The sequence below is a fragment of the Caretta caretta genome, chromosome 2, assembly GCF_965140235.1.
Source record: "Caretta caretta isolate rCarCar2 chromosome 2, rCarCar1.hap1, whole genome shotgun sequence".
Lineage (NCBI taxonomy): Eukaryota > Metazoa > Chordata > Testudines > Cheloniidae > Caretta > Caretta caretta.
In genome coordinates, this window is record NC_134207.1 from 134964477 (window position 1) to 134977453 (window position 12977).

The following is a 12977-nucleotide window of genomic DNA, read 5'->3' on the forward strand; positions in this document are numbered from 1 at the left end:
GGTTCATTAGGGGATTAAGAGAGATTTGAAACTGAGCCCAATGTAGTCAGCAGAGTCAAGTTCCAAGTGGCCACTCAGCAAATAAAAACTGTACCATGCTGGCAGTATTTTGAGGAATCAGCCAATAAAATTGGGTTATGTTTCTAAACACATTTTTTTCTAGCAATAAGTTGAAATTCCACTTTCAGCCAACAATTTGTAACTCCTGGTTCATAGGCCCTACCAGCTCTTGTGAAACTTGTTCCTTTTTTGTGATAATTTTCCTAGAGATCATTATTTCAATATATCTATGATTGTTATTATGACTTACCCTATATATATACATATAACAAATGCACAAGTATAATGTGGGTTCAATATATTATGGAGTCAGAAACATCTTCATTGAGCTCTAAATCATACCTGAACTTGCTGATTGGGGAGGGATTATCTTTTCACTGTAGATTTTACAGGCCCCAGAACACTCGGGCTCCAATCCTTGATTGATTGGGGCCACTGGGCCCTTCTGCAATATAAATCATAACAGTATTATGTACTTGTCTATCTGAGATTCATTGACTGACTGTACATGTCCAGTCTTTGGACCACAAAATACCCACTTCTGAGTCTTGATTCTAACTAGGTACTTATACAGCCTCTATCATTTTAATATAGGGGCACCTGCTGTCTGTGCAGGACACACAGAGCAAGTCCTGAAAACGGAGGATCACTGCTAATTTTTTCATCTCACATTTGAACTTCTCACCATTAGGATTTGTTTTCTTTTCTACTGGTGCTCCCAGTCAAGTAATATCCACCTGACAGCCCTCTTCAGTGGTATAAGCAGGATACTGTTGCCAGGGGGTTGATTATGTATGATACAGATTAATAATCCACCAATATCTCTAATATCATATCAGCTACACTGGTGCTCAGGGACCAATTATGGGCTAAGGCCACCTCAGTGCCACCAGACTTGTGCTCTCCTGAGTCCCACCTCAGATGCCCCACCAGGTGGTGAGCTATGCAAGGGGCTTGACTGAAGGCCAAGGTAGAGTGCACCCCATATTGACGGTTCTGTCCTTTTCCTTCCTGAAAGAATTTCCTTCATTGGAGCAAGACCTTAAGGGTCAGAGAGAGATTTTCAAAAGCCAGCTTGACATTCATAGCATACATACAAAGAATTAGATAAAAACATAAATATTCTTGCAGGAAGGTTGCAACATAGCACTGCTTTATTTCTCAGCCCTGGTCTACAGTACGAGTTTAGGTCGAATTTAGCAGCGTTAGGTCAATTTAACCCTGTACCCGTCCACACAACCAAGCCTGTTTTGTCAACTTAAAGGGCTCTTAAAATCAATTTCTGTACTCCTCCCCAACGAGGGGTTTAGCGCTAAAATCGACCTCACTGGATCGAATTTGGTGTAGTGTGGATGCAATTCGACGGTATTGGTCTCTGGGAGCTATCCCAGAGTGCTCCATTGTGACCACTCTGGACAGCACTCTCAACTCAGATGCACAGGCCAGGTAGACAGGAAAAGCCCCAGGAACTTCTGAATTTCATTTCCTGTTTGGCCAGTATGGTGAGCTGATCAGCACAGGTGACCATGCAGTCCCAGAATCGCAAAAGAGCTCCAGCACAGTCCGAAAAGGGGGTACTGGATCTAATCAATGTACGGGGAGAAGAATCCGTGCAGGCAGAAATCTGTTCCAAAAGATGAAATGCCAATATATATGCCAAAATCTCCAAGGGCATGTTGGACAGAGGCTACAAGAGGGACACACAGCGGTGCCGCATGAAAATTAAAGAGCTCAGGCAAGCCTGTCAAAAAACAAAGGAGGCAAACAGCCGCTCCGGGTCAGAGCCCCTTACATGCCACTTCTATGATGAGCTGCATGCAATTCTAGGAGGGGCCCATACCACTACCCTACCACTGTCCGTGGACACCTGCAAGTGGGGAGTCTCACGCAACAGGGATGAGGATTTGGGGGATGAGGAAAATGAGGAGGAGGAGGAGGAGGAGGATAGCGCACAGCAGGCAAATGGAGAAACCGTTCTCCCCAATAGTCAGGAACTGTTCATCACCCTGGAGCTAATACCCTCCCAACCTCCCAAGGCGGGCTCCCAGACCATGAAGCCAGAGAAGGCACCTCTGGTTAGTGTACCTTTGTAAATATAATACAGGGTTTAAAAACAAGCGTGTTTAATGATTAATTTGCCCTGAAGACTTGGGATGCATTCACGGCCAGTATAACTACTGGAAAAGTCTGTTAACGTGTCTGGGGATGGAGCAGAAATCCTCCAGGGACATCTCTATGAAGCTCTCCTGGAGGTACTCTAAAAGCCTTTGCAGAAGGTTTCTGGGGAGGGCAGCCTTATTCCATCCTCCATGGTAGGACACTTTACCACGCCAAGCCAGTAGCAAGTAGCCTGGAATCATTGCAGAACAAAGCATTGCAGCGAATGGGCCCAGGCTTTGGTGGCATTCAAACAACATCTGTTCTTTGACTCTCTGTGTTAGCCTCAGGAGAGTGATATCATTCATGGTCACCTGGTTGAAATATGGGAAATTTGTTCCTGCTGGGCTGTTTGCCTTTGGCTAAAAAGAAATCCCCCCATTAGCCACAAGGTGTGGGGAGGCCTGTTCATGCTGAGCTGTTCGTGTTTGGCTGACAGGAATCTTCCCTGATACTAGCCACCTGGTGCGGGGGAGGGAGCGATCATCCCAGAGAATTGGAGGGAGGGGTTGTGCTGTGCTGCACATTCACCCTAAAACCACAGCCCCTCCTTTTAAATGGCCAACCCAACAGGCTTTGCTTGGTATGGGAAAGAAGGGCGCTGCTGTTTGAAACCATTCCCACATGTTATGAAGGTTGAAGAAGCCGAAACCCTTTGCCTTACCATGGCTGCCTGCAAGCCAAATTCTGTTGCCCAGCCGAGTGTGAGTGATGGCTACTTGGATCACAGCAGCCCCCACCGTAGATTTACCCACTCCAAATTGATTCCCAACTGACCGGTAGCTGTCTGGCACTGCAAGCTTCCACAGGGCTATCGCCACTCGCTTCTCAACTGTGAGGGCTGCTCTCATCTTGGTATTCTTGAGCTTCAGGGCAGAGGAAAGCAAGTCACAAAGTTCCATGAAAGTGCCCTTACACATGCGAAAGTTTCACAGCCACTGGGAATCATCCCAGACCTGCAACACTATGCGGTCTCACCAGTCTGTGCTTGTTTCCCGGGCCCATAATCGGCATTCCACGGCAGGAACCTGCCCCATTACCACCATGATGTCCAAATTGCCAGGGCCCGTGCCTTGAGAGAAGTCTGTGTCCATGTCCTCATCACTATCGTGATCGCGCTGTTGTCGCCTACTCGCCTGCTTTTGCAGGTTCTGCACATACTGCAGGATAATGCATGAGGTGTTTACAATGCTCACAACAGCAGCGGTGAGCTGAGCAGGCTCCATGCTTGCCATGGTATGGCATCTGCAGGAGAGCAGGAAAGCAGAGTTACTGCGGAAGTGGTGTATGAAGATGGTTAGCAGTCGTACTGCACCATCTGCTGACAGCAGCATCCAGGACACAACAGCAGCGGTGATGGTGAGATGAGATGAGCGGGCTCCATGCTTGCCGTGGTATGGCATCTGCATGGAAAAAAGGCGCAAAACGATTGTCTGCCATTGCTTTCACGGAGGGAGGGGCGACTGACGACATGTACCCAAAACCACCCGTGACAATGTTTTTGCCCCATCAGCCATTGGGAGCTTAACCCAGAATTCCAATGGGCGGCAGAGACCACGGGAACTGTGGGGTAGCTACCCAGAGTGCACCAATCTGTAAGTCGATGCTAGCCACGGTAGTGAGGACGCACTCCGCCGACTTAATGTGCTTATGGGAACATACGCAATCGACTGTATAAAATTGATTTCTAAAAATCGACTTCTATAAAATTGACCTAATTTCGTAGTGTAGACATACCCTTAGAGTCCAGAACGATAACACCCGAGAACCCAAAAACAGAGAGGAAAAAGAGGCTGCTCCCTAAGGCTCCCTCAGGCAGCGAGGCACAACTCATCCTACCTTGATTTAAGCTGGCTCCTTGCAGATTGGCTGTCTGCTGACTGACTCAGATGATCCAGATCACATGACTTCTCTCAAAGCTCCAAAACCTGCAAGCAAGACCAGGAAATCCCTCACTCTTAAAGTGATAGCTTGTCATGTTTAACACAGTTTCCACCACAGTACCTAACCCACACAGCCTTTGGCCTCCTAGTTCATGGTCATCTCACTGTCTTTATGTTATGCATTTAGGCCTCTGTAGATTTTGGAGGGCAGAAAGGGGTGGAAGCTAAGAAGAAACAACTCAACATACCATCAGGAACCTTAGGACTCCACAAATTTCCAAATAAAACTTCATGTGAAATCTAACGCTTCTAAAAGTAGAATTTTCTCTCACAGAAACCCTTCTGAAAGGGGGAAGGGGAAGGGAAAGCAGAAGAGATCCTGAGGGAGCCATGTTACCAGAGGGAAAGGTTGGGGAGCGGGGCAGTGTGGATGTGCATGCTTTCTGTGCAGAGGTTTGAAGCTAGGCAAGGATGGCTCCTAATTTCCCTGCCTCATTCTGAGAAACCGGTCATCCCCTGCTCCAAGGGGAAAATAGCTCCAGCTTTCTAGGGTTCTGCCCCTTCCCTGGATTTTTCTGCAAGACGGTTTTCCTGGGGTTTCTTAGGTGTTCTTAATAATGCAGATAGTAACTCCTGAAATGGATTTGAGTTATTACAAAACTTGTACACGTTTTGTTTAGTCTCGCAACCTCTCGTTCATGTAATCAAAAGAACAACATACCTCACCTGCTATAAATTGGTATAGCTACATTCAGGTCAAGAAAGCCATGCTGATTTACAGCAGCTAAGAATCAGGCATGTACGGAGATAGCTAGGAGAGAAGAGGCTAGAAGGATCCAGAGATGCCTCGATTTATCCACTTTTTTCACATTTCGGACAGGTTTAGCAAAATGTTACAAGCAGCTGGGCACCCTTTTCAAAGCCATATTTAACTCCCAGAAGTCATAATAGGCTGAAGACTACAGAATTTGCTGCCGAGAAAACAGACCAATATACTGTACAGTTTTAATGTCATATCATAATTGTCATGGAGGAAGATGCTTCTGTCCCTGGGAAAAGAAAAGCATCAAATTAGGCAGTCTCCAGGTTGCAGAAATTGAGGCTATCATAGATTAGAAGTTATTATTTATTGTTTATCATTTTCTGTGTACTGTCTGGGCCAAATTCATCCCATCTATAAGGCCTTTGACTTCAGTGGAGTTACACCAATGGTGAATTTGGCTCTGTATGCATATGAGTAAAACCACATTCTGAGGGTTCAGAGAATTGGGAAAAACAAGTGAGGACATTATGGGTTGCAGTTGTTTTAGGATATTGCCTTCAATGGTCAGAACTACTGTGACAGTTCCATGTGATTATAGCAACAGGGAACTGCATGAGTTTGGATCAGACTGTTATCAGTTCATATAAACTGTGTTTGAATAATCCCCTGTGCTAGACTTTTTTTCCTCTTTTTTTATTACAAAAAATTGTGAATGTCAAGGTAATGAAGAACAATCACCACAGAATATTGTTAATGCTGGTCGAGGGAGAAAGAAATCAGTGACACATGAACTGAAGTTTCTGTTTCCTTGCTTTATCCAAGTAACAGAGGTTTCTGTTGACTGGATTTGGTGTCACAAAAATCTAGTTCACTACAATTGAGACTCGCCTTGAGACACAGTATCATAAATTGCAATGGGTAATGGCCTCAAACAGCACTATTTATTTCAGTTGGGCTACTTGAAGTGTATGGGAATATACAATATGATTAAGTGGGGCAGAATCTGGCACATAATATGAACTATCTTAAAAGTGGAATCCGTGACCCTAATCTAAGAAACTGTCTCTCCCTGCAAGATACTGCTGCTGTGATCTATGGAGGTATCTAAGCTGAAGCCCTATTGGTATAAAAATGGGGGGGAGGGATGCCAACAAGGCATGCTCAGAAAAGTCTGATCTGTTGGAATGCATCCCTCTCTTGATCCATAATATCTGGAGTTTCTTAAGCTTCAGTACACTGCATCTTTTCTCCTTGGCTTATGAGGTACAGGAGGATGGCTAAGGGGAGGGACTCAGAAGGTATAAGTTCCTAATATTTTTGCTATCACTGGAGTATTGCGTTCCTGAAAATGTTAGAGAAGCCTGTGCATTTACTTGTCATAACTACATTTTAAAAGCACGTGAAGAGCACTCACATCTTCGGATGGGCTTGTTCTTCCTCAGCCCCTTAATAGTATAAATTGTAATAAGAAACTTGACCCTTTCATCATCAAGATGCAGAGTTCTGTATTCACCCCTGAAGTTATAAATCACATTCTGCTTTGATTTCTGAATGGATCAAACCATGGAAAGCTGCATTTGAGAAGTCTGACAGTTCTTCGACTATAGTCAAGGAATTTTCTCTTCACCTACTAAAAACTGGAAATTGTGTTCTCCATTTTCTTCACCTTGAACCTTTCAAGTGAAACCACCCACAGTGAAATGAAATGAAGAGAACTCATATGAAAGTTATTTGTAATTGAAACAGATATCAGACAGTGATTAGGAAAGTGATTGAATGACACTGTCTGGGAAGAGATTTTTATTTATTTATATAAAAACTTGTGTACAACATATACCACAATATAGCAGATGTCAGATAGCTGATAGGAGACCCAGTTTTCAAAATAAAGATACTTATCTTAATCAGCATGTTGAAGAAAGATGTGTCGATAATGCTCAGAAACAAATGCCATCATACAAACCAAGAGTTAATTACTTCTCCTCCTTCCTTCCTCAGATAACTTTATGCTTTGTGTTGCCTAATTTAAATTGTAAAATCTTCATAGCTTTTCTAATCTGAAAATTATGGCACTATATACATGTTTAATAAATAACAACAGCACAGATGGACCTACGCCACGGAGTTCAGATCCAGTTATGAACTTTCCCATAGCTCAAGAGAATTCAGATCCAGGGGATTGTTTCTGGCCCATCTATAGAAACAAACAAGAAAAAAACGTATTTTCATGAAAGGGTTTGAGTTTCTCAATCATGCTTATATTTCTCTTCAAGGAAGAAACAAAGACCCTTTTGAAACACAGCCAGTAACAATTTTATCTAGCTGTTGTAGGTATATTGTACCAAAGAATAACTGTCCCTAAGAGTACGTCTACACTGCACCCTTTTTTCAATAGCAGGTAGTGTACATACATGTGTAGTCCCCTCTAGCATGGGTATGAATAGCAATGTAGCCAGTGAGGCACGGTTTAGATGAGTAAAGACATGTGAGAAGGATGTGGATATGTACTTGCATACATATTCTACAAGCTGTGCCTCTCCGACTATACTCCTATTTTTAGCCATGTAGTGTCCCGCTGCCTCCCCACTGCTGGAGCCTTTCCCCACATCAGGAAAGGCTCCAGCAGGGGGGAATTCTCTGGCAGGAGGGAGGTCGTTGGGAAAGGCTCCAGCAGCTCCCTGCTGCTGGAGCCCTTCCTCACCACAGTGAAGACTCTGGCAGTAGGGAGCTGCTGAAGCCTTCCACGTGGAACTGGAGAGACCCACACAGAGGATCCACACCATTAAAATGGAGGCATGAATCCAGCCTCTTTATTCTTTACCTTTGTAACTCATGATGGAGAAACATCAAGAACTTTAGACCTTCAGTTTAGAGAAGCTTCCAAACATGTGGATGCTTCTTTGAGCCCCTTTAGTGTGGAAACTGTGGTAAAAAGCTGGAGACATCAGGCTTTTGCATGACATTTCCAGTACTTCCGGGTTTTGGCTGGGTAAACAATACCACAAAAGCCACCTCTCTTGGTATTTTCTCTTTCAGCCAAATCTAGAGACTACAGAAAAATTAATGCCTTTTTTAAAATAAACCTCATAATTAACCAAACTTTTTAAACCTCAGAAGGGATTTGGGTTCAAGTAATGGAAGGAAATAGCAAATCAGTTCATGTTTTATCCAACCTGGTTTGTCCATGTCAAATGTTAGCCTTTTTCAGGAGCAGATTTACCATGAAACAAACTGTGCAATGGCACGGGCCCCCCAACAACAGGGGGCCCCGAAAATGCAGGACAAGTATCTGACAACCTATCCCAGAGTTTCACCAGCAGGGCAGCAGGGCTCAGGCAGGCAAGCTGCCTGCATGCCATGGCTGGTGGCCCCACACCGCTCCCGGAAGCAGCCAGCTGCTGGCATGTCTCTGCGCACCCCTGTTCGGGGAAGGGGAGGCAGTTCCCTGTGCTGTCCCCACCCCGGGCAGCACACCGAGACCTGCTGCCTCCCCTCCCTGCAAGGGGTGTGCAGAGACATGCCAGCAGCAAGGCTAAGGCGGCTCCCTGCCTGCTCTGCCTCTCTCCCTCCGTGCCACTTCGCTCCCAGAAGCAGCCAGCATGTCCCTACAGCCCCTGGGGGAGGGTGTCTCTGCGTGCTACCCCTCCCCAAGCGCCAACTCCGCAGCTCCCATTGGCTGGGAGCTGCGGCCAATGGGAGCAGCGGGGGCAGCACCTGCAAGCAGCAGTGTGTGGAGAGCCCCTGCCCCACCCCCGGCCTAGGAGCTGCTGCCGGGGAGTGGGGGAGGGTGCCGGTTGCTTTGGGTGCCGTGCCACCTGAGGTAAAATGCCGCCCTCCTGCCCCCTCCCACCCTAACCCCATGCCCCAGCCCAGAGCCCGCACCCAGCACCCAAACTTCCTCCCAGAGCCTGCCCCTGCACCCTCTCCTGCACCCCAACCCCCTGCCCAAATCAAGGTACCTCACTTTATTGTCATTTACTTCCTATTACTTATAATATAGGAGGAGGATGAAGAAAAAAAGAATGAAAAATGGGGGCAGCGGGAATAAGAGAATGTTCTTTTTCTTGGATGGGTCCTGAGGTTGGGGGGGGGCGAAAATGAAACTGCCCTTTGGGCCCCACTAACTCTAAACCCTCCACTGTCCCCGTTTTTTGGTAGCTCGTGGTTTCTGTATTACTATCTGCGCCAATGTAGGTTTTATGGCACTTTGCATCAAACAGACTAGCGATGCCAAAATTGCAAAGAATCTTCTGTTAACATCTAAACCTGTGTCTTAAGTCTGAAGAGCACATCAATAAAGCATGAACGTGAAGAGCCAAGGAAGTCCAAGATGACTAATGTTTTAAAAAGAAAAAAAATTCCTAGTAAGCCATAGTAATTCAGAATACTTTCCTTTTGTAGAGGTTTCTGCTATGAAAACCATGGTGTAATCCAATCATTTCCATCTGTCGCAGGGAGAAATTGCAGAGGACAACAATGGAAAAACATGAATTAGAATGTATAGAATATAAACCTCTTAATCACAGGAGACTTTAGTCCAAAACTGAATAGGGAGAAGAAAGGGGAAGGACAGCCAGACATTGGCCATTCTGTTCCTTCTACTTGTTTTTTGCAGAATAGTCTATCTCACACTTAGGGTTTGTCTACCCGGTGGAGAAATATGCTCAGTGGAGGTGTGATCTCTAAAGCGCACTAGGGTGTTGCTCTTTAATTGGTCCATGTAGACCCTGCTGGTATGCTTTAACATAATGCTGTTTTAAATAGTCATATGCTAAAGCTAACTAGGGAATCCTTAGTGCACACCAGCAAGGTCTACACAGGCCAATTAAAGTGCAATACATTTGTGTGTTTTAGAAATCACACCCCTTTGGAGTACATTACCCCACTGTGGAGACAAGCCTTAAAAAATAACTCATGCTGATTGCACTTGGTACCTAAGTGACAGTGGTGATACAGCAAAGTGCAAATGCAAAACATCTTAAAGCCAGAAATAAAATCTGTTTTGCCGTTTTTCCAGTAGTTTGTGTTTCTTGGCTAATTTCAAGCAAGATCACAATGGGTTGCTAATCTTGAGTGCCAAGTTTTTAAACTCCTAAAGGAAACTAAAACACACACATAACCTTGTGGTCTGCTCTAAACAAGCAGCAATCTGTTCCCTGTCATTAAAATGAAGTAAGTAAATATAGGAAGCCTTTTAATGATTTGATTCAAAAATATTACTGAATGATCCAGCAGACACCCCTCATGCCATTTGCAGGACTTTCCAAAGCAATTTAAGATGCTCTACCCCGCATTTTCGCGCTCTTCTTATTGTAAGTTACTGAGCACTAGTGTATACATAACTGAAACACGGTTAAAATAAGGCAAATCGAACAATGTTTCGTCAAACTAGAGTAAAATAAAGTCAGATTCTCGCTTGCACCAAAATATACTCGGCATAAGAGGGGTGAGGAGGCTGGCTTCTCCCATACTTCCCTCCCACCTCCCTCATTTAGTTAATTGTATGGGTTAATTGTATGTCCTGATGGTAAACAATTCACACTATTACCATGCATAATGCTTACTGTGGTTATGCAAAGAATGGATGAAATACCAGTTATTTTTTAAAAACTAGGGCCCTGGGCCCAATCCTGCTCCCACTGAAGTTAGTGTAGGTTTTGCTATTGACTTCAGTGGGAGCAGGATTGGGCCCCTTGACTCTTTAATATTAAAGTTGTTGTCCATGTGGACTGTTGCAGTGAGTCAAAGGGTAAGGAATTCAAACAGTTTTCCCACCTAGAGTCAACCAATCTGATGTTGCAATTCAAAATGAATGTTCAGGAGTATGTATTATACAAGAAAATGCTTACAATAAAAAGAGAAAAAATAAATGCTTTCCACTCAGCTCAAAGAAAGCCCCTCACCAGCGGGACAAAGCAGTCTGCTAGCAGCTGAACAGCATGTAGATCAAAAGCTGTGATTTGCATGGGATTCAGCGAAGGGCATTTTTTATTTCAGTTCCCAGGGATTTGCAGCAGAGTTTCAGATAAAACTAAAGACTTTGAATAAAACCCAGATAAATAGACAAATTTCCCCTAATGTTGGTAGGAACCATGAGAAACCACTGGGTTTTACATCAGCCAGCATCATTCTCCTTTAGGCTTTAGTGAGGAGGGAAAGAACCACTCAGGCCAGCAGGGGGGAAATTCAAGACTGGAGCTTCTTTCCCTCAGGTCATATTTTGAACACATACATAATAGTTTAGTCTCCTGTGGGTTGTAATACTTTGGTCTACTTTTGGTTGTTGGGTTTAATTTGTGAATGCTAGGTAATGTTGGAGGCCTGTGATATACAGGAGGCCAAACTAGGTGATCTGGTGATCCCTTCAACCCTTAAATTCTATGACAAGCTTCCCCACCTTACCTTTGCTATCTCCTTGGGGAAGATCCCATCCTCTCCAGTGACTTTTGACTTCCTCCTTCATCCTGCTTCTTGGGTAATTGGACCCACTCTTTTCAGTTCCCAGTCCCTGGGAGGTACTTAGTGAGTGGGCCTACCTCGATAGCTCTTCATGTCAAAAAGCAGCAGGATGGAGGAAGTCAGGTATCCTACCATCCATTTAAAATGCTAGGAGTGGAGAGTCCCCTCCCCCCATAGCCTTCTTTTGAACCCATAAATTAAAAAGACTGAATAATTCTTTCCATAGAACCCCCAGAGCACATTAGCTGACTTATGACTTGGTACCACATGACATGTTGATTAAAAAATTAGAATATAAAATTAGCTTCCGTTGCTGTGAGAGACAAGCTTTCAGGCTATACAGAGCTCTTCTTCAGGTCTGGGAAAGGTACTCCTAGCATCACAGCAAAATGAAAGGTGGAATGGATTGTTTAGCAGACGTTGTTAAAACTTATTTTAAGGGACCATTCAAGAGTGGCCCGTTAACACCTCTGCAGTCATAGGACAAAAAGAGATTAGTGGGTTACAGATGGTTGGAATAAGCCATAAATCCAAGTCAGGGCTATACTACAGACATATATCGGTATAACTACACCACTCAGGGATGTGAAAAATCCACATCCCTGAGTGACTTAGTTATACCGACCTAACCCCCGGTGTAGACAGTGCTATTCAACGGGAGAGCTTCTCCCATCGATATAGCTACCACCTCTCCGGCAGGCGGATTAACTCTGCCAACGGGAGACGCTCTCCTGACGGTATAGTAGCATCATCCCTAAAGCACTACAGCGGTGCAGCTGCCCCGGTGAAGACAAGTCCCCAGTGTCTATGGGCTTGTCTACACTTACAGTGCTGCGGTGGCATAGCTACGTTGATGCAGCTGCGCTGCTACAGTGTTTAGTGACAATACTATCTGCACCGACGGGAGAGCTTCTCCCATCAGCATAGGTCCTCCACCGCCCCCGAGAGGCATTAGCTATGTTGATGGGAGAAGCCCTTCTGTCAATATAGTGCTGTCTACACCAGGGGTTAGGTCGGTATAACTGTGCCCCTCAGGGACTTAGTTATACCCACGTACGTTTGTAGTGTCGATCATGGTTATTACCTATGACTGCAGAGGTTTGAACAGGCCACTGTACTTTGAATGGTCCCTTAAAATATGTGCTAACTACTTATGCTAATCAATCCGTTCCACCTTACATTTTTCTGTGACGCTGGGAGTACCTTTCCCAGATCTGAGGTAGAGTTTTGTGTAGCTTGAAAGCTTGTCTCTCTCACCAACAGAAATTGGTCCAATAAAAGATATTACCTCACCCACTTTGTCTCTCTAATATCCTTGGACCAACGCAGGTATAACTACATTGCATACATAAAATTAGCATGGCACACATTACATGGATTAAGAGCTGGCTAACTGATAGGTTTCAAAATGTAATTGCAAATGGGGAATCATCATCAAATGGGCGTATTTCTAGTGGAGTCCTGTAAGGATCTGTTTTAGGCCATAAGTTATTTAGCATTTTTATTAATGACTTGGAAAGAAACATATAATCATCACTGATAAAGTTTCAAGGTGACACAAAAATTGGGGGAGTGGTAAATATTAAAGAGGGCAGGTCACTATTGCAGAGCATTCTGGATCACTTGGTAAACTGGGTAAAAGAAAACAATGTGCT

The 12977-nt window shown here is 44.6% G+C and overlaps 1 long non-coding RNA gene across 1 annotated transcript in view; it reads right to left on the minus strand.

The window, feature by feature from the left end:
* Positions 1-361: 361 nt before the first annotated feature.
* LOC142070826 (uncharacterized) overlaps positions 362-12977 on the minus strand; it is a 71281-nt gene continuing 58665 nt past the window's right edge. The window contains exons 3-6 of the long non-coding RNA XR_012666749.1: positions 6980-7057; positions 4057-4145; positions 2882-3620; positions 362-505 (exon numbers count right to left, since the gene is read on the minus strand). This is a non-coding gene — a long non-coding RNA (uncharacterized LOC142070826). The remainder of the gene's footprint in view (positions 506-2881; positions 3621-4056; positions 4146-6979; positions 7058-12977) is intronic.